The sequence below is a fragment of the Heterocephalus glaber genome, unplaced genomic scaffold (assembly GCF_053883595.1).
Source record: "Heterocephalus glaber isolate CG9 unplaced genomic scaffold, H.glaber_assembly_v1.0 deba00001561, whole genome shotgun sequence".
Classification (NCBI taxonomy): domain Eukaryota; kingdom Metazoa; phylum Chordata; class Mammalia; order Rodentia; family Bathyergidae; genus Heterocephalus; species Heterocephalus glaber.
The window spans coordinates 902,722-923,816 of NW_028258349.1; the positions used below are offsets into that span (position 1 = coordinate 902,722).

The following is a 21,095-nucleotide window of genomic DNA, read 5'->3' on the forward strand; positions in this document are numbered from 1 at the left end:
GAAGGATTGTTGGGGTTTTTTCTTCTGACATCAAATATATAGTTCTTTCTAAGACCACTCCTCCAACTCACCAGCACCTACTAAGTGTCTTAAATTCAACTCGATTCTGTGATTAACTAACACGGAATTAACTTCCAGCCCTCACACCCAGAAGACCACCTTCAACTTAGATGCCCTAACAAGTTTCAGATGCCCGAGTTACTCACCTTTCTTTATGAATAGGCTGCAAATTTAGGGGTTCTCATGACTTCCCACCTCAGCTTCAATAATTTTCTAGAATAACTCACAGAATTCAATAAAGTTAAAGCACATTGCTTATTTCCAGATTATTATGGAAGATCCAACTCAAAAATAGCCAAATATAAGAAATTAGTAGGGCAAGGTATAGGGAGGGGGTGGCACAGAGCTCCCACGCCCTCTCTAAACATGCTTCTCTACTAGCACCTTGATGTGTGTACTAATTTGGAGGCTCTCTGAATCCCATCATATAGGGGGTTTTGTGGCAATTTTATTCCATAGACATGACAGAATAAATCATTGGCCATTGATGATCAACTCAATCTACACCCCTTCTCCCCTTCCAGGTAGTTGGGATATTGGACTGAATGTTCCAACCTCATAATTAAGACTACCTGAGGCTGGGGATTTGGCTCAGTGGTGCCGCCACCTGCCCTGCAAGTGCAAGATCCCAAGTTTGAACCCTGGTACCAAAAGAAAAAAGACTACTTGGTGACCAGTCCCTCCTGAAGCTATCTAGTGGCTCGACAAGAAGAATCAACTCATTAGAACAAATTATACTCTTGTCACCCAAATCACTAAGGGAAATTCCAATGGTCTTGGGAGCTCTGTGCCAGGAAGTAGAGAGATAAAGACCATGTATCTTTCTTAGGATATTACAAGGACACTATAATGAGCAAAGATAACAATATATGTGCACCTCACAACAAAGCCTCAAAATACACAAAGCAAAACTGACAGAATTAAAGGGTAGAATAATGACAAAACACAATAGAAATTTGGGTATCTCGTTTCAATATCGAACAACTAGGTAGAATATCAATGAAAAAATAGAAGACTTGAACAAATGTATAAACCAATAAGACCCAAAAGACATCTTATAGAACAGAAGTCCCCCAAAATTTTGGCACCAAGGACCAATTTTGTGGAAGACAAATATTTTATGTCAGGTGGGGAGGGAAAGATGGTTTCAGGATTAGATTCTCATAAGAAGCACAAATCCTAGATCACTTGCATGAGCAATTCACAGTAGGTTTTGAGCTCCTATGCGAATCTGATGCCCTGATGATCTGACGGGAGGTGGAGCTCAGTTGGTAATGTGAATGATGGTGAGAGTCTGTAAATACAGATGAAGATAAAGCTTCACTTTCTCACCTGACACTCAACTCCTGCTGTGTGGCCAAATAGGGACCCCATTATAGAACATTCCTCTCAATAACAACAGAATATGCATTTTTCTCAAGTGCACTCAGAACTTTATCCAGGATAGATTATGCATTAGGCCATGAAAGAGGTCTCAATAAATTTAAAAGAATGGATACCAAACAAAGTATATTCTCTGACCACAAAAAAATAAAATAAATCAATAACAGAAAGAAATTTTGGAAGTTTCTAATATATGAAAATTAAACAACACACTCCTAAATAACCAATAGATCAAAGAAAAAATCATAAGGAAATTTCAAAAGCCGCACACATTATTTTCACACACATTTTTCAGAACTGAGCAACATGGTCATAATTATGAGGCTTAGAGGCAGTGTTATTTTGCAAAACTATCTAAATATGGCAATTTATGTTATTAGGGGGAAACAAAGGGTTTGAAATTGGGGAACGTGTTATCAATCTCTGCCATGTAGTGTTGTTATGGGAACCAAATATAATAACATGTGAATGAGACCTTTGCCATTCATAAACCATCGTACAAATGTGAATCACCATCTCTCAGCTGTTCTACTTGGCAGGTAAGCCAGCCATCTCCAAGGCTGACTCAACCTCTAATTGAACAAACACTAAAAAAATAGTTTGTTAAATTGAATTCAACATTTACTGGCCAAGATTTCAAATGCAACACAAACACAGAAGAGAGCTTCTCCCCAGCGTTGATTAAAGAATAGTCTCATGCTTCCAAAAAGTTGCCCTGACACCCAAGTTATCCAGTCACTGACTTGTTTGGAGCAGAGTGGCTCTACAGTAGCTACAACTGTGGGCATTGCCAGGCACTTTAGATGTAAATAGCCCCTAGATTATCTTTTTCTCAGCTTTGTCTTTTTTAAACATTACCATGATTCCTATTTCTTTTAGAAGCCTTTTATGTAATTTCTTGTTTGTGAAAGAGAAGCAGTGAACACAGCTGACATAGAATCCAGTAAATAGAAGTCCCCAGCCTTGATTTATAAGTGCAGGTAGAGACTAGAGTACTTGCAGAGTCTCATTCTGAACCCATGCCATGAAATTGAAGTAAACCAGCCATAGAACAACCTTTTTCCAAATCTGGTATCTACACAGCCCATAGTGGGGTTAAGAAACTATCTGCATGGTAACATGAGAATTCAAAGTAACTTCTACATATTGGAGAAAAAGCAAAACATAAACACTCTAATGTGTCCACTCCCTGCAATTCCCACTAAGATATGCTTACAAAATTATAGCATGTTACACAATATCCTGGCTTTTGGCCCAATACACTCACCACAACTAAGAAATTTCTTTGGGGGTCTGTGTTTTATTCAGAAACTTCGTGTGAATTTTGCGTTTTTCCTCAAAATATTTCTGTATTGGTCTTTATGCTAAAATAGTATTTTAAATGATTTATCTCCTAATAAGATAGTGCAAAGAGAATCTCCATGTGTGACATGTGCTTGTGGTACCCTCAGCACTTCACTGTACTTTTAGAACTCTGGGGAACGCATTACACTGGGGCTTATTTTAGTATCCACTTCCCCCAGATACCCACAGCAAGTCCAGGAGAATCTTTCCCCTGTTCCCTTCACCCTTTTCCCCCCCGTCATGGCAGTCATATTGAAAATGCTGGAAATTTTTACCTGAAGAGAGTGTCATGGGATGCTCCCAATAGTTCCTTCGGTCCATTGCTTGAGCACAGTTCATGTTCTTCATCTATTTTGTTCACTGATTTGTCCTAAGTGCTTGGAGCAGGGTTGGGCACATTGAAGTCCTCTAGTAACATTTGTGAGATGACTGAAATCTTCTAGGGACCTCACTTGTCAGATCTTTTGTTATGGAAAATAAATATTGTATCTGGTATCACAAAGTAAAATTTTAATGAGAATTATAATTTATTGATATTTTGTGCTAGGGATCACAAATACATTCAGCCCATCTTTTTCAGATTTGGAAAATGGGTTCAGGAAGATAAGCAACCTGTTTGTAGTCACATAGTTATTAAAAGACCTATCTATCTGAAATGACCACTTTTTCCACTAGGGCTCACTAGCTCCCACTTTCAGCACATATCCACTTTAAGGCAGATGATACCAAGAGGGCCTTTGCTCCTATGAGAGCTGTCAAGATTACTTACACAGCTTGACCCAAAGTGCTTTTGGAGTCTGAATCTCTAATTCTTTGTCAGGTCTACCTGGGGCTCACTTATGCCTCATGAGTTTCCTTAATATTTCTCTATGCTGTCCAGTGCAGTAGCCACTGACCACCTGTGTGGCTAGCGAGCATCTGGATTGTGCTTAGTCCTCACTAAGATGTGCTCTCAGTATTAAACTGTCTTAATCACAAAATATCCGATACTCACAACTTAAAAGAAGAGATATTTATTTTGGTTCACGTTTTCAGCCCATTATTGGCTGGCTTCAAGGCAGGAAGGAACAGTGGGAGGGTCTGGAGGGGAAGAGTTCTTTTGTCATGGTCCCCAAGAAGCAGAGAAAGAAGGGAGGAAGATACACCCTTCCAGGTCATGCTCCCAGTGACTGCCTCTTCGGATCATGCCCCATCTCCTGCCATCACATTGATTTATCTTCTAATTCTCTCCTCTCCTAATCCTTCTCTTTCTTTAATCCCTGTCCTCTCCTCTCCTCTCTTCTCCTCTCCTCTTCTCTCCTCTTCTCTTCTTTCCTTTCCTTTCCTCTCCTCTCCTGTCCTCTGTAGTACCCCATGATCCAATCACCTTCCCAAAGCCCCATCTATGAGCACGTGAGAGTTTTGGGGGTCATTCTTGATCCCCAAGACTTCAGAGGCTTAGTGAGAGAGGACTGTAAAATACCCCAATAATATTTACATTAATTACATGTTGAAATGACAGTATATCCTTAAAATGAATTTTATGAGTTCTTTTTTATATTATTAATAAAACATTTAAAGTTAGACATGAAGCCTGCATTTTGAATGTGATAAAAATATGGCAAATATTTAGTTTTTTATTATAGTAAAAGACACTGCCATTAATCACCCTCACAGTCATCTTCCATGGTCATTTTGACTTTGGAGAAGGCCTGGAAGTTGTCCTGTGCCGGAGCTGGTGAACAGGTAGATGAGGACACACCATGATGTTTTTATAAACCTGCCTTTACGTTGGACAATACTGGGAATTCACTGTATTTCGATCACACTTCATAAAAACACTCAAGAGGATTTCCAGAACTCCTTCAAAAAGTGGCAAGAAGAGTGGATTAAGTGTGTTCTCAACAAGAGGGAGTATTTTGAGTGAGAATGTTGTAGTTTATATCTAGATATCCTCCAAAGCCTCATGAACTCATAGGTGGGGCTTTGGGGAAGTGACTGGGTCATGGATGCATTAGGGTCCACTGATGAGTTTATAGCTAAATGTGGTGTTGGAAGGTGAAGGCTGATTGGAATAGGTGGGTCACTGGGGCATGGCCCGAAAGGGTCTGTCTCCCTTCTTCCTCCATTGATCTCTCTCCCTCTCTCTCTCTCTCTGCTTCCCATGGGCACACCATGAGCTCTTTCTTCCCTATAATCCCTTCTACCATGACACCCTACCTTGGAGACAGCTGACGATGGACTGAAACATCTACAAACTGCGAGCCAAAATAAGCTTTTCCTCCTTTAAATTGTAGGTATGGGAATTGTTTCTCACCAATGAGAAAAGTAACTCAAACAGGGATTAATGGCAGTGTCTTTTACTCCAATCGTTTTTTAATTTAAACATTCACCATATATTTCAATTAGCCATTGTATGTTTCCATTGGACAGTGCTGATACAGCTTTTCAGTCCAAGTCAAGTTTCACCTTTGGGGCTCTGTGCTAAGGTGGAGGGACACACAAATGCATGAGCCCAACCCTTGCTCCTCAAAGAGCTGACAGTAATGTGAGAAAGATAGATACAAACTAGGAATCATGATACCAGGAAACATATGCAAGCTACCACACAGTGTAGATATGCAATGCTGGCTAACAACTCTGGTCATTATTCTCCTTTCTCAGTGCTCCTTAGCCATACTTCAACACATGAAACAGCACTGCTGTGGCTCAGGGCCTATAATTTAGAACTGCAGAACCCATGATCTTGGTCCCCTGACTTCCTACCTCTGTGACTTTTGCTGAGTGATTCTCTGATGAGATTTTTTTTAAAAACATAGATACAATGGTACCTCAGTACTCTCATTAATTGGTTCCAGGAGGTGCGATGAGTATCAAAAATAATGAGTATTAACCAAGTTGTTTTGGCTGGAAAGTGTAGTGAATCACAAGGGAATAACACTGGCAAGGTCTAGCTTGTATGTCGAGGTACCAAACAAGTGACTAGCACTGGAAAAAAATGTTCACATCAAAATGTGTTGAGTAGCAAATTCAACAAGTTTCAGAACAGCCAAGTACTGAGATGTGAGTGTAAAAATATCTGTTCCACCTCCCTCACTGGTTGTTATAAATGTGGAATGACACAGCAATACCTATCTCATAGAATGGCATAAAGATTTAGTAAGATAAAACAGATGTCTTAGTTCATCCAGGCTTCTATGACAAAATACCATAAACTATGTGGGTTACAAACATCAAAAATTTATTTCTGCCAGTTTTGTCTATTTCCTCATAGACAGTGCCTTCTAGCAGTGTCGCTGTTTGGTAGAAAGAACGAGGCAGGTCTCTAGCACCTCTTCTTGTTGTTGTTGTTGGGTTTTTTTGGTACCAGGGATCAAACTTGGGTCCTTAGCTTGCAAGGCAGGAGGTGGAACCACTAAGCTAAATCCCCAGCCCTCTAGCACCTCTTTTGAAAAGGTGTGAATCCCATTCATGAAGATTCCTCTTTCACAATCTTATCACTTCCCAAAGACCCCACTTTTTACTACCATCACCTTGAAGATTACATTTCAACATATGCACTTTTGTGAGACACAAATCTTAAGACCATAGTAATGGGTGAAGCATTTGAATTCAGAGTAGCACATAGTAACAGACACTTAATAAGTATCTCAGTGTTTATTTCCTAGGTAGAGCTTATCACAATCCCTGTTTACCTTGTTCACTTACTTGCTACTTGTTTATTGTTTCTCTCTCCCACCAGAAGGTAAACCTGAACAGATAAGGACTTTACTTGACACCAGTAAATGTTCCACACCTCCACACCTAGTCAAGAGCTTGATGCAGAGCAGGCTTTCAATAAATATTTGTTCAGTGAATCATGGTCCTTAAGTATAAACATAGCATGAGGAGTGCAATAAGGACAGAAAAAGGTAAAGTGAATACCAACCTAATGCTGGGATTCTAAAAATAGTTTTTCTTAGTAGTAGATATTTTAGTAAATTGGTGGAATTGGAAATGAGACCTCCAAGATGCATTCCTAAACAGTGCAAGGGGCTAGGTAGGTCAAATTCTGCTTTGTTCTTTGTATCTGTAAGGAGTTTCTAAGGAGAAGATGATAGAGGCCATAGAAGAAAAAATAATTGGAATGGGACAGCTGCCATCCAGAAACTAATTTGGAGCCAAAATTCATGTCTAAGAAAAGTGTTTAGGAAAATGCATTATGCGGTGCCCAATGTAAATATTTTCTACAACATCCACATGTGTCTGCACTAAATCCACACTAAAGATCCATTCCTTAGCAATTCACTGGGGTCTGAGGCACTTTGGAGAAATGTAACTCTTGTCTTCAATTGAAAATACATTTCAAATTATCAATTATTCATTTTAATCATTTTAATCCTTATTTACACTTTCACTTCTCACACTAGATAAACTACTCAGTATTTACACATGTGTGTCCTATTTATTTCACTTAAGAGTATGGGCTCAATATGCATCCATTTAGCTATAAATGTCTCTAGTTTCTCATTCTTTATGGCTGAGTAGTACTCCATTTTATAAAAAAACCACATCTTCTTTATCCAGTTTCCAGTTGATGGGCACATGGGCTGTTTCCAAGCTTCAGCTATTACAAACTGTGCAGCTATAAACATGGGTGCACATATATTGGAGGGGAAGGGGAAGTGAAAGAAGGGAAAGGAAAAATTATGAGAAAAGAAAAAAATGGAAACAAAATCTATGTAAATAGGGAAGGGTGGAGGTGGTGAAGGGTGCACAGGTAATGAGGAAAAAATAAGAACCAAGGTACATCATGTACAGGTACAAGCACCCAATGATAAATGTAAATGTATTATATACCTAAAATGTACCAATAAAAGAATTTAAGGGAAAAAAGAAATATAATAACCCTTAAGAAATATAATAGCTATTAAGAATATAATCAAGTGAATTATAGTAAAGTGAAATATAATTTAAAAAAGAAAATATACTGTATCAGGTTTGTACTGGACAATGAAGCTATGGCTACAAGTGAAACTATTCCGAGTGAGAGGACAGGAAAAAAAAGAGTCCCTGAAAGAAGAGAAAAGGGAAATAATAGAGCCACCTAAGTGAGATGAAGGGCATGTGAGGAGGTTGATGTAGAGGGTATAGCATCTCAACAATGACCCCTAAAAATATATCCAGAGCAGAGACTCTCTTTGCCTTAAGCAGCAGATCACAGTCTAAGTTGCCCAAAGGACACAGAGCAACATACTAGTGGTACCTGGTACAGGCTGGATAAGAGGTTTGAAAGACTGTCCATCTCCCAACTGTAGCCTGGAAACTCTAGAATTCAGCAATCACAGAAAATCTAGATGTGTGGTTTGCCTAGAACCACTGAGTTGGCAGAGAGGCAGTTGTGCAGGTGAAAAAGAGGCCAAGATTGTGTCCTTCCTAATTGTATGGGAAGTTAAATGAGCTTAGGAAGCTGTTCAACAACGACACTATTAGGAGCTCATTCAGAGATCACAGGGCTCATGATTGACACAGCCATTAGTAATTGGAGTGGACCTTCTGTACACTGCATAATTTGACCCAAAAATGAGAACCCCAAATGTCTCCCTGTAGAAAGCCCTTTCCTCTAGGCTGGGGCTCAGCTTAAGTCATAACCTCAGACCAAAATGGAATCTATGGTTTTGGGACATGGTGGCTAAGATGATGATTGCAAGCTAGAAAGAAAGGGCTGGCAAATCCTTTTGTTACCATTCGCCACAGCAAAACACTTGCAATTTCCTAAACATACCAGACTGTGTCTTCCTTGCCTTGGAACTTGCAAAGGATGTTGTCTTTGGATCTGACCACTTGCTCATCCTCTTCTCTCCTCCTGTGGGGAGATATCTCTGAACTTCAAGGAAGTCTAACTTCTCTGGCCTTTTGGTACCCATCAATTTCTTGTGATTTCCCTCCACTGTAATTCCCATTCACTATTTAGCTTTTCTTTTTCACAGATTTTCCTCTCATATAGTAAGCTCCTTGAAGATAGGCATATGTTTTACTTTAGCTCTTGGCCTACCCTTGATTTATATTTGTTAAACTGCATGACATTGAATTAAGAGTTGATGCAGCCTCTCAGAAAAGTTGCTGTAATATCCATTCTTCCCCTTGTCTCTTAGTTTCTATTCATTCTCTTACACAGAATTCCTGCACTTTTAAGAGACCCCAAAGTGCAAGAAATTATTTAAACTGAGAATCCCAAGGATATGAGATGATCAAGGGATAGTAGAAGGAGCCCTAATGAAGGCTGAAAACAAACTAGGTCTCAGGGTTGGTTTGATGAGATAAAGAATCACCTCTATAAAGAGATATAAGAAGGTCTCAAGCAAAGATTGTCTGCAAATTAAAGACATGTAAATACACAAAAATCCAATGCTATGCAAACATCTCAGAGTGGACTTTTAAAGAGTCGGCAAGGAGAAAGGAAAATTAATCTAAAGGGAAGTAAACAAACAAGCAAGTGAGGGCCTTTAAAGAGAATAAGCATGACAGTTTGCCATAGATGAAGGTAAACTTCTGCATGTGAGGCCCTAAAAATGGAGCAGGTATAATTTATAGAATTTGATTGGCCTAGACTGATTGAAAAGAGAAAAAACCCTCACAATAAAGAACCACATATATTTAGCAAGAGCAGGTGCTGGATGGAACAGAAAGATGAGAGGCACATACAGCCCCAGCCAGGATACAGAATGAGCATTAAGAAGGAAAACCTTCACCCAGGTTCAGCAGCTCCAGGTGTTCAGCCTGCTTTCCTTTTCACTAGGCCCTGTTAAAAGTGAGAGAGATCCATCTAAAAAGCTCTCTCTAGCTTTACATAATGAGACATTATGTAAAGAGAGAACTTAATTTAGGTGATGGTATTGACCAGAACAAACAGCAATAAAGCAGAAATGATTAAAAACACGTCAATCACATTTATGCCTTGGAGCATACAATGTGTACACAACCTCCCAATCAGCTGTGTGACTCCATACCACTAATGTAGCCTGTCGGTGTTGAAAAAGTCAAAAGATAAAAGTCTAAGCAGCCCCTGGATTTCTGAAGGCACAAATAAAGAAGCATTTCTGTCACTACCACTACCACCATCTGCTACAGATTTGCTCATTTGTGAGAAAAAATAACAAAAGACTATCTTGAAATTTTTCTGCTGTTATGAATCTAATTGTGTCCTCCCAAAGCTCATATGTTTAAGTCCTAACCCCCTAATACCTTGGATCAATGGCTTTATTTGGAAATAGGGTGATTGCTGTTAAGTTAAGATGAGGTCAAACTGAAATGGGATAAGCCTTAACCCAGCAAAACTGGAGTTCTTATGAATAAAGGAAATTTGGACGGAGAAACATGCACAGGAAGAACCCTATATGAAGTAGGGATCTGGTGGTGCTTCTCTTCTACACACTGAGGAATATCAAAGATCACCAGCAAAGCATCAGAAGCTGGGAGACAGACACAGAGCAGATTCTTTCTCATGGTTCTCAGAAGGAACAGACCCTGCCAACACCTTGGTTTCGGAACCCTGAGAACTGCGAAACAATTTCTGTTGTTCAAGCCACTCAGTGTATGGTACTTAACTACAGCAACCCTAGAAAACTATACAAACCCATGATTAATGAACAAAGAATAATATCTTACCCTGGCAGTAAGGTATAGAACCAAGCTGTCTAAGTAGAGAGCTTGGTTCTATCACCTGGAGGCTATGAAGCCAGAAGAGTATTGCTCAACTTTTAGCATTTCAGTCCTTTCAACTGTAAAATGGGTATTATACTAATAATGCTGCTTTATGGGAGGCAATGAGCTAACGCTGTTCCTAGCACACTGGTTGGCTTATATGCGTGTTCAAGAAATGTTAGCTATTATTAGCAACAAAGTGCATTACAAATTACAAAGCAGTTACCCGTAGTTCATTTCATCTTTCTTCAAATTCCATAAGGGTAGTGTTACCTGCATTTTGTAACTGGAGATGCTGATGCCCCAGGATTTAACTAGAAAATCTGAACAGGTTTGAGATATAGGCAGTTCTGGATTTGAATACCCTCTTATACTAGTTAGCTATGTAACTTTGGACGCATCTATAAACCCTCTAAATCTCTGTCATATCATCTTTTAAATGAATAATTAGGAAAGAGATAAATGTGTGTGGCCAGTGCCTGGCTCATTCTAGGCTTTTAATAAATTATTTTCCTTATTATTAACTTGCGCAAAAGCATACCAATTATTGCTGGAGTCAATGACTGGAACAGCCATCATATACTTTAGGTAACACCTCACCATCTTCCTGACAGCAGAGGTGGACATCAATATTGGGAAAAGATTGCAGGATACGGGGCAAGTGGGTCAGGTATTGGTGAGAATAAGAAGTGGGATAGGTGGTAAGGAATTAAAATGGAGGCGGGGAGAAGGCAGGGGTCTATGGTAATTAATTCCTTATCCAGTGATGATGAGTTTCCTCAAGGAATGGTGTCATTTTAGGGGCTCAGCTTTAATCTCCTTGGCTCAAAGTTTGGATATTAAAGAGAAGCAGTGCATACATATTATGGGGCCTAAGAATAGCCTTGATCCAAGCCATATAACTCTTCAGTTCATGAGCATATTTTTCCAGAACTGAGTAATTAACTGGCTAGCTGACCTCAATAGCCCAAGTCATCTATTTACTTAGTCATTTATGCCTCATCTGTGGTGGATACTCCCTAACAGGTGCTAATATTCAACACAAAGCTCCTCAAACTTTGTGCCATTAGGAAGGTAGAGTAGTGCTCCTTTCCCAAGAATGTTTAAATCTTAGTCCCTGGAATCTGTGAATATGTTAGATTATATTGTACCAGGAAATCAAAATGGCAAATGAAATTAAGGTTGTCTATCAATGGACCATAAAATAGGAAGTATCACTAATTATCGGAAGGCGTTCACTGTGATCACAAGGGTCTTTCATTGCAGAAGAAGGAGGCAAAAGTGTCAATGTAAGAGTGAGGTAGCATGAGAAAGACTGGACCAACACTTCTGGCTTTAGATTTGGAGAAAGGGAGTTATGAGCCAATGAATGGAGACAGCCTGTAGAAAAGAAAGAGGATTCTTGTCTCCAGAGGAATGCAGTTGTGTCAACACCTTGATTACATCCCTATAGGACCCATTTTGGTTATCTGATCTCCACAACTGTAAGATAATAAATTTATGTTGTTTGAGCTACTAAGTTTATGATAATTTGGGTACAGCAGCAATAGAAACAAATACATGCCTCCTCTGATTCTCTCCATTCATGTGACTCTACATAGGACCCCACTCTTCTGCTCTTTTTCTTTCCAGGCAGGATCAGAGGGAAGCTACTTTAGAAAGTATGATCATCCAGCCACACCACTTTCTGTTACCAAAAACTATTCATATTCTCACCATGGTTCCCTTCTCCTCACACATCAGGTGAAGAGAGTTGGGTAAACTGCATGAAGCTCAGTCCATTGAGTGGATTTTTCCTCATCATTATCTTTCAGGACATTTCCATTTTGTGTTCACCCACATACTGAGCTAACTCCTATATATTAGTTTTCTGTCTGGAGCCACATAAACTACGTAGTTTAACAAATAGAAATTTATTCCTCAAAATTCTAGACATTAAAAGAAGTTTAAAGTAAACATGTGAGCAGGGTGCATTTCCCCACTGGGGGTTCTAAGGGAGAACCCATTCATATCTCTCTCCTAGCTTCTAGTGGCTGCTGGCAATCCTCAGTATCTCTTGGCTTGCAAAGGTATCACTCTGCTCCCTCTTCAAATTAGTCCTCTTTTGTGTTATATTCTCTTTTGTTAATTATGAGGACATATGTCATTAGAGATAAGACTCACAAGGGTAATCCAAGGTGATTTTATCTTGAGATCCTTAACTTAATTATCTCTATGAAAACCATTTTTTCCCAAAATTAAGTCACATTCGTGTTTCAGGTACAAACACACACACACACACACACACACACACACACACATATAATATAGTCATATCTAACTCACTACATCATCCACAAGCCAAATTCAGCCTTTCTTCCCTTCTACCAGCTGAAAGTAAAGGATTTTCCACACTCCCAAAGTGGTCATTAATATGAGCAGAAGACATGCCAGTACAACAGCAATGGGTAACCTAACAGTGTATTTTTCACAAAAACACTACTTGAGCCCTGTTCCTATTTATCCCCAATTGCAGATGTACCACTTACATTTTAAAATGAATTACTGTTGGATTCATACTACCTTATGATCTAGGAGAAGTGACAGAACCACAGCTCATTATGGACAAGTCTGGCTATATGGTTGCCCGAGGTCTTGTGTTCAGATGTTTCATCTCTGCCAGACCCCAGTAGAGCGTGAAGAGCTATTTTAAAATGATCTCTAGTTCGTTGCTGCAAATGGCTTGGCGATGTGTCAGAACCCCAGGAGTCTGTGTTATGACTCTCTCCTCCTGGAGCTTGATATAAACCAAGCACAGAGCATGGCTTACACCTCTGTTACCCAGCATGTCAGGTCTCATGGCCCAAATAGAGAGACTGCTGGCTATTGCAGCCTGGATTTGTTGCAAAGCCTTGTCCTGTGTCCTGCTCAGGGCTTGGAGCAAAGCTGGCAGCCTTCCATGTCACTTGGAAAATGGGACAGACACTATCCTCGAGAATGTAATACTTTACTCCGGAAATGTGAAGAGCCTACTGGGTCAAATACTTCTAAGTGGTGGAAGATGTAAGATGTAATAATTTGTCCTTTCCTTGTAGAGAACAACTCACCTCACTCAGACTCCTGACCCCTAGAAACTTCACTAATAGAGCAGACCTGAATCTTTACAGGGCTTACATCACATACTCTACAGCACATTGTTTTACTGATGCCCTCATCATGCTTTCCACTTCTTCTTTGTCTGATCTGATTAACAAATTGTCCTTGATAGAATTAACTAGCATGATGTGCTGCACAATGGCCCAGATTCCTTTGGACTGTATTGTCACTGAAGGCAGTAGAGTTAACATAACCTGAGACAAGATCATAACTGTATACTATTGTCTGTTCTACTTAATTATGAACTGTTTCTGATTTTCCTTCCTAAGAGGTGAAAAGGGATACCTTTTTCAAATAAATGGATACATACTATGTACCCAAAATTGTGTTAATCATCTTCAGCTCAGGAGATAAAATATAGTTGAGTTAGCAGTAGTCATCTCACATCAGTTAGGATCCATCTTACTCCTATAGGAAAGGGACTGATGAATTAAATGTTGATGTGATAGAGGCCACCAATCATGCATCCTTTGTCTTTAGAGTGACACTCATCTCTTCCTTCCCTCCTATAATACAATCCAGTACTGTTGGAATGTCTTGGCTAGGACTAGATGAGATAGAGGGAAGTTCAGGAGCTTTTACATGATCATCTCTTCTCTTACCATCTTAGCTCTTATGCCACAGACTAAATAATTAATGTGAGGGTTTGGACATGAATATGTCCATTGCAGTTACACATTTTTGTGACTAGAGAAATTGCTATCAAGTAAATCCCAAGCACCCAAAGTACCCTTCTATGTGACAGACTTGAATGAAGACTCCATTTACTACAAGGTTCTCACAGGCCCCCACTCTAATGGGGTAGTGCATGAGGCCACTTCATACCTCTGTGTATCTAAACTTCTCTAAATGTCTTGGTGCTTTCCTTTTCTAGTGTATAGCCACCCAAGTAAATGGTCTAGATCCCTTGGAGGGAAGATCTGGGGGAATAATTACTGCATACCTTTGCATTCCTGCAAGATGCTTCTTCAGGGAAATTTGTCCCCTCCTTAAATCAATGTGTTCCCAACAAAAACAGATCTAGAAACTAGAAAGGGACTAGAGCAAATGTCCTCAGCCTCTGAGCACATATTGTTAATTTGATGGGTTATAGAAACTAACAATGATCTTATGGGGTTGCCAAATATACTGTGCTAAGCACACTGAATCCTATTAATCTATTAGCCTGACATTGTTGCTGATGGCAATAAGTGGGTTCACCTCACTCTGACAGCGTACTGCTGCTACCCTGAACTCTATGACTACAAGGTAATATCATTCCCATTGCTATTCTGGAGTCCCATTCTGTAGCAAAAGCTCCTACATCTGTCTTGGCCTATCAGAGGAGAAGCCATCCCCAAACAGCTCAGTGCCTTTCTACCCAATGCATTCTTTATCACTTTGATAGATGAACTGTCTTCTGAGGTGAGCCCTCCCATAGAATAGAGTCAGATTGTGGATCTTCCAGCCTTATTTAGTACATCACTTCCAGGATGTCCATTTATCTGAGAGGCCTTCATCTTTTTCTCTATCATCTTCAGAAATAGTTCTTGCAGAGCTACTTTGCTTAGTGTGAGGTATCTTTTTTTTGTTTGGATTTTTTTTTTTTTTTTTTTTTTTTTTTTGGTACCAGGGATCTAACTCGGGACCTTGTGCTTGCAAAGCAGGTGCTGGAACTACTGAGCTAAATCCCAAGAAGCTATTATAATGGTGTTATGACTATTAATCATGATATGCCAGTTTAACTGGAGAAGAAACATCTAGCAGATTAGACTGGTAAAGCACAGTTCTGGGTGTGCCTGTGGATGATTGATGTGCAGGACAGCAAACTAAGGAGAGAAGACCTATTTAAGTTGTAGGTGACAGCAATCAATAAGCTTGTAGCCTGGATGGAATAAAAAAGGAAAAGAAGAGAAAGTGTGCCCATTTTGAATAACTGTCTGCCGGAGCAGGTACAGCCTCTGCAGCAATTGCTTTTGGATAGATTGCCAGGTATCCAGTTCCTTCAGCCTTCCCACGCACACTCATACTGTCTTCTCTGAGTTTCCAGCCCTTAAATCTTAGACTGGTGTCACTTTCCTGATCCTTCTTCTGTGGCTTCCATCTTTTTGGGCGGAGCTGCTACTGGATCCATAGGCTCTCCAACATGCAGATGGCCATTGTGGACTCTCCCACCTCTGATCCTGTAAGCTTATCTAATAAACACCCTTGTATAATTATACATGTATTTTCTAGCCTCTAGAAAACCCTAATAAATACAGGTGCAGATTTTTCTCCCAGGGTCCTTGCCAGGATGCTGAATCCTGTAACACAAAATAGTGCTCTCTTAAAAAAGCAAAAACAAAAGAAAAAACCTCTACCTCATCCAACTTAATATTCTGTGCCCCTTGATCCAGTATCACAGGATCCAGGATCCCAATGTATACTGGGATGCTGGACATATTGATTAGGTCCTGAAGCTCCTTTGGCATATAGCTCCTTTTCTCAGCAGGTTCAGCATTTTCCAGGCCAGTTTATGCTGTGACTTACTATACGTATTGATATAATTTCCAGAAAGGGATATGGGTATGTGCTGTCTGTCAGGGCAGAGGCTTCCGAGTTATTTTAAAAGCAAAAGTAAATGCTAATTTTTTACCTTTCTGAAGGGCAATTTCTATAAGACCATAGAGTTCAGGAGAATCTGGATGTTCAAGATTTCTGAGTGCATTGACTTATATGTACCTACCCCAGATTTTAGAGTCCCAGGAATCTAAATTTATCATGGCAGGTATTCAAGGTTAGAATTTGAATTTTCTACTAATTTCTGCTACTCTCATAATTAAGTTCTAGGCTTTATTCTCAGTCTGTCCTTTACAAAGGAGACCTACTGTCTTTCATAGTTTACATTAATTTGGTTATCAATAGCCTCAGTCTTTTCTTGCCTTTCTTGAATGCATCAAAAAGAGTAAATGGCAGTCATTTGATTCTGTAAGTCTTTATAATGACAGTTTCCTCCTAAACTTCCCCAATGTCTGAAATACACTTTTCTGGGACCTTCCCTGTCAGGTGTTTTGGTCAGAATTCAACCCATGGTCTTCCTTTTCCAGATTGATAGATGCATTACAATGCCAACTATGGGCTTACCCCTCTACCATTCCATTCTCCCAGATCTGGTCCTTAACTATCTGATACTTTGAAAGCTTTCTTATTGCCTTTAGGTAGATTTTCTGCCTAAAGCAAAGTAATCAGTCTGAAGTACCTGGTGAGCTTTTGTCTAAAACCTTTTGTCCATGCTTTTCTAATAAGTAAATACTTCTTTTTTTCCCCAATAATTTAGACTGTTCCTTTGCAAATTAGGAATATCAGTTAGCTTTCATGTTTGTTACATATTATTTTCTGTTTGTGGTTTTCTATTTCTGGTTTTACTTTTGACATTTTCTTTCTTTCTTTCTTTCTTTCTTTCTTTCTTTCTTTCTTTCTTTCTTCTTCTTCCTTCCTTCCTTCCCACCTTCCTTCTTTCCTTCTTTCCTTCCTTCCTTCCCACCTTCCTTCCTTCCTTTTTTTCTTTCTTTTTGGTGAAGGATATTAAGCCAGGTCCTGTACACTGAGCTGCATCCCCAGCACTTTTCTCATCCTTTATTTTGAGACATGGTCTCACTAAGCAGTAAATTTCCCAGGCTGGGTTCAAATTTTCAATCCTCCTACCTCAGCCTCCCAGACTGTATACCACCAGACCTGACTGTCATTTCTTTTTTGCCAAAAGGCTTTATACAATTTCTTTATGTCATCAAATTGCCAAACTTTATCTACATAAATTTTAGGTTTTCTCTTTTGCGTAAAGCCCAGGCTTATTCCAAGACTATGAACATATCAACCAACGCTTTCTTTTGGAAGTTTTATGAGTCATTTTTCTGTTTAAAACTTTAAGCCATCTGTAATTCCAATTTTATTTTCCACAGGAAGAATAAGGACCATGTTTGAAAAAGCTTCTCAAAATATTTTGCATTTCATCAAGTCAGAAAGAAAAGTACAAAATATCCTTTCTCTTTTTTTAACTTTTAGTTCATTAGTACATGTGCTTAGTATGTAATGTTTACATTCTTTGTGGGAAGTTGGTACAGGTACATAACACATCTTAATTCCCTTCTTCTCCCTTTCTCCTTCTGTCTCTCCCCACTTCACCCATCTCTTGATCTCCTTCCTTTTTTTTGGTACATGTTTGCAGAACAAAATTCTTACCTTCTTTGTCCACTTTAAAGATAAACTTGAGTCATTTGTTGGAAAATGGATCTACCTTGAGACCGTAAAGTTAAGATAAATAAATCAGACACACAGAATATCCTTTCTAATTATCCTTTTTACGTAGTACTTTGTAATTAAACTGAAAACACATCTTTTATGGTAGATAATTTGGGAAATATAGAAAAGTGCAAAGAAGAAAAAAATCAACTGTAAATCTACCAGTCAGACACAATCCCTGTTAGTATTGTGATTATTTTAGGCATAACTATAATTTTTGTAAACTGTAAATACATGACTCTCAATGTTTTAATTTAATATGAAACTGCCAGAGTTTAGGTCTACATCATTATATAGTCCTCAAAACATAATCTTAAAGGGCTGTATAATATTTTATATGCATATAGTATAATGGTAACCATTCCAACAACTTGAGAATGGATAAATAAAACTTAATGAATCAAAGATTTTCACATTTTAAAAATATTTTCAAATAATTATTCTGAAAAGTAATACTTATTTCCACTTCTGCAAACTCTGAGAGCACTCAACTCAAACTGAATATTTTCTTCTTAATTTCTGCCAGTTTAGAAGGTGACAAACGGTTTACTGGTAGAACATATTCATTGTGATTGCCTGGGATGCTATCTGCATAGGATGAATGTTTCAGGTTTAATTAAAGTAAAACTCTTAAAACCCTCAAGTCCTTATCTCTTCTAATCTTGAGGAAGCTTTAATCTCAAATTCTCGTCTATGATTTTTTTCTTTTTTTGTATGTGTAACTGAGGATTAAACCCAGAGCCTGTAGTCTAGGCAATATCCCTAGCCCTTTTATTATTATTCTTTTTAATCTTTAGACAGATTCTCCCTAAGTCTCTACACTGCCCAGGTTGGGCTTGAATTCATGGTACTCCTTTCTCAGACTACCATAATGCAGGGATTACAGCCATGTGCCACCATGCCCAGCTTGTATTTATACTGTTGAACACAGACTCTGAAGAAGGAAATTACTGTTCTTTCCCTATGGAACTAAAGCCACATGTGAGGTGGGGGTATCATTCTTTCCGTCATCGTGACTCAAAGAAGTCATGTATTTCTTGGTTCTAGCTTTGTTCTGAGTAGAAAGCCTAAGCTTAGATCTAGATATACAAGAGACTCACAGAATTATCAAGAGGTAAAGAGCAGAGGAGAGGGAAAAGTAGAAGACAGGACAAAACAAGAAAAATAAGACAGTCATTGGGTCTTACCCAACCATCATTTGTCTCAGTAAATCTGAAGAAGTCCAATGGCTGGAACTTAGGTCAAACTCCAGTTGAAATCTGAAGATGGGAGCCTCATTAGAGAAGCAGCCATTTGTCAAAACAGCCATGTTATGGGCCAGGGATTTAGCTCAGTGGTGCTGCACCTGCCTTGGAAGCACAAGGTCCTGTTTGATCCCAGGTACCAGAAAAAAAAAGAAGACATGTTATCTCCATTTATAAGAACTGCAGTGGTGCGGCCGTACCCTAAAGTGAAATAAATAGGACACACGTGTAAATACTAAGTAATTTCTCTGGTGTGAAAAACTAAAAGTGTAAATAAGGTTCAAAATGTATAATTGATAATGTGAAATAGGAAGAAAAGGTCTAAAGGAGTAGGGTAGGGGAAAGAAAAGAAGAGAAAAGAAAAAATATGAGAAAAGGAAAAAATGGAAACAAAGTCTTTGTAAATATGGAAGGGTGGAGGGGGTGAAGGGAGGGCAGGGGAATGGGGAAAAAATAAGAACCAAGATACATCATGTAACGATATACTTCCCAATGATGAATGTAACTGTATTGTATTCCTAAAATGTACCAATAAACTTAATGAAAAAAAAGAACCACAATGGAATAGCCATGAGATTAAGCGATGACAGGATAGGATGGATGAGAGCCATTAAACTAAGATTGTCTCTGGGTCTTTCTGGTGAATAGATTCTTTCTCTGAGTGATTAAAGAAGTCATTCAACATCAACTAATCTCAGAGTTTTCATTTATATAAAAAAGGAAGAGAACAAGGCCAAAGATAATAAAAACAGGACTACCAAAGGCCTTCTATATGTCACTCTCATTTTACGGAAGAAACTGAGGCCTAGAGAAAAGTTAAGAAAATTGACATGGTTCCACAACTAGAAAGTGAATGACACAGCCAGAATTTAAATGCAGATGTCTGAGTACAAAGATCACTCTGAAACCACACAATTCTAATTTCATGCTGAACAAAGCATTTAACTTCTGAAGACTTGACTACCCTGTTTTTCTGTTTTGGTTTTCAATATTTAACATAGGGTCTCCCATGTTACCCAGGCTTGACTACAACTGACAGTCTTCCTGCCTCAGCCTTCAGAGTGCTGGCATTACCTAATTGCACCACCGTACATGGCCTCAACTACCCAGCTTTGAATGCAAAAGAAGCAAAAGTAATCATGTAGAGGAAAGCCAGGGACATCATTTAGTGCCCTGGAACACATATTAATAGTTATGTTTTTGTGTTTTCAGAGTTGTAACGTGAAAGCTTGTGACTCAGTATTTAATTTAGTCTTATGATTACCTATTTATAGCATAGGAAACTAGCATGATCTATAAATAGAAGATAATAAAATCTTGCTGTAAAAATTCATACATTTAAATTAACTAAATACTTTCATATTTGTTTCCATGAGTGATCAATAATTCAGTTAAAATAATGGAAGTCTGATCCAAAAACTCAAGTCAGACCTAAGGCAAAACTTTCACCATGAGGAAGCAAGCCTACAGGGCCCCAGCCTTTGCCCTTTCACTTCTGCTGTTTATGCAGGGCAGTTCTCCATTGCTTTTCCTCCTCTCATGAAGGAAGTCACAAAGATGTAGCATGATTTTAAGTATGGTGCTGCTGGGTATTTGAATGATTTATATTTATTTTAGCTATAAGGTTGAGAGAGGAAGAGAGAGAGGAAGATGGGCTGTTCTGGGCTTTGTCTTTTATGGTGACAATGACACTGTACCCCATGTCCATGACAATAGGAAGCAGAGATGGGTGTGGCAGGACCTAACCTTTCCCCCTGCTGGTGGAACTTAAAGGAACCTATGTGGAAATGTGCACACCCATCTCAGAGAAGTGAGATGGTGATAAAGAGAAAAAGACATTTTGTGGATCTTTTTATTCTCTTTCTCTATAAATATCCTACTCTTGTTTAACACTAATATTGATTTTCTTAATCTAGAATGTTTTACATGTAAGAGAAGATTTTATACATGCCATTATCTATCCTTTTTGTGCCCTTTTATCTCCTTATCTTCCTCCCATTTAAGATTAAA

At 38.9% G+C, this 21,095-nt stretch overlaps 1 long non-coding RNA gene across 1 annotated transcript in view; it reads right to left on the reverse strand.

The window, feature by feature from the left end:
- LOC110345879 (uncharacterized) overlaps positions 1-20,262 on the reverse strand; it is a 29,697-nt gene extending 9,435 nt beyond the window's left edge. Inside the window, exon 1 of the long non-coding RNA XR_002389517.2 lies at positions 207-20,262. This is a non-coding gene — a long non-coding RNA (uncharacterized LOC110345879). The remainder of the gene's footprint in view (positions 1-206) is intronic.
- Positions 20,263-21,095: the final 833 nt, after the last annotated feature.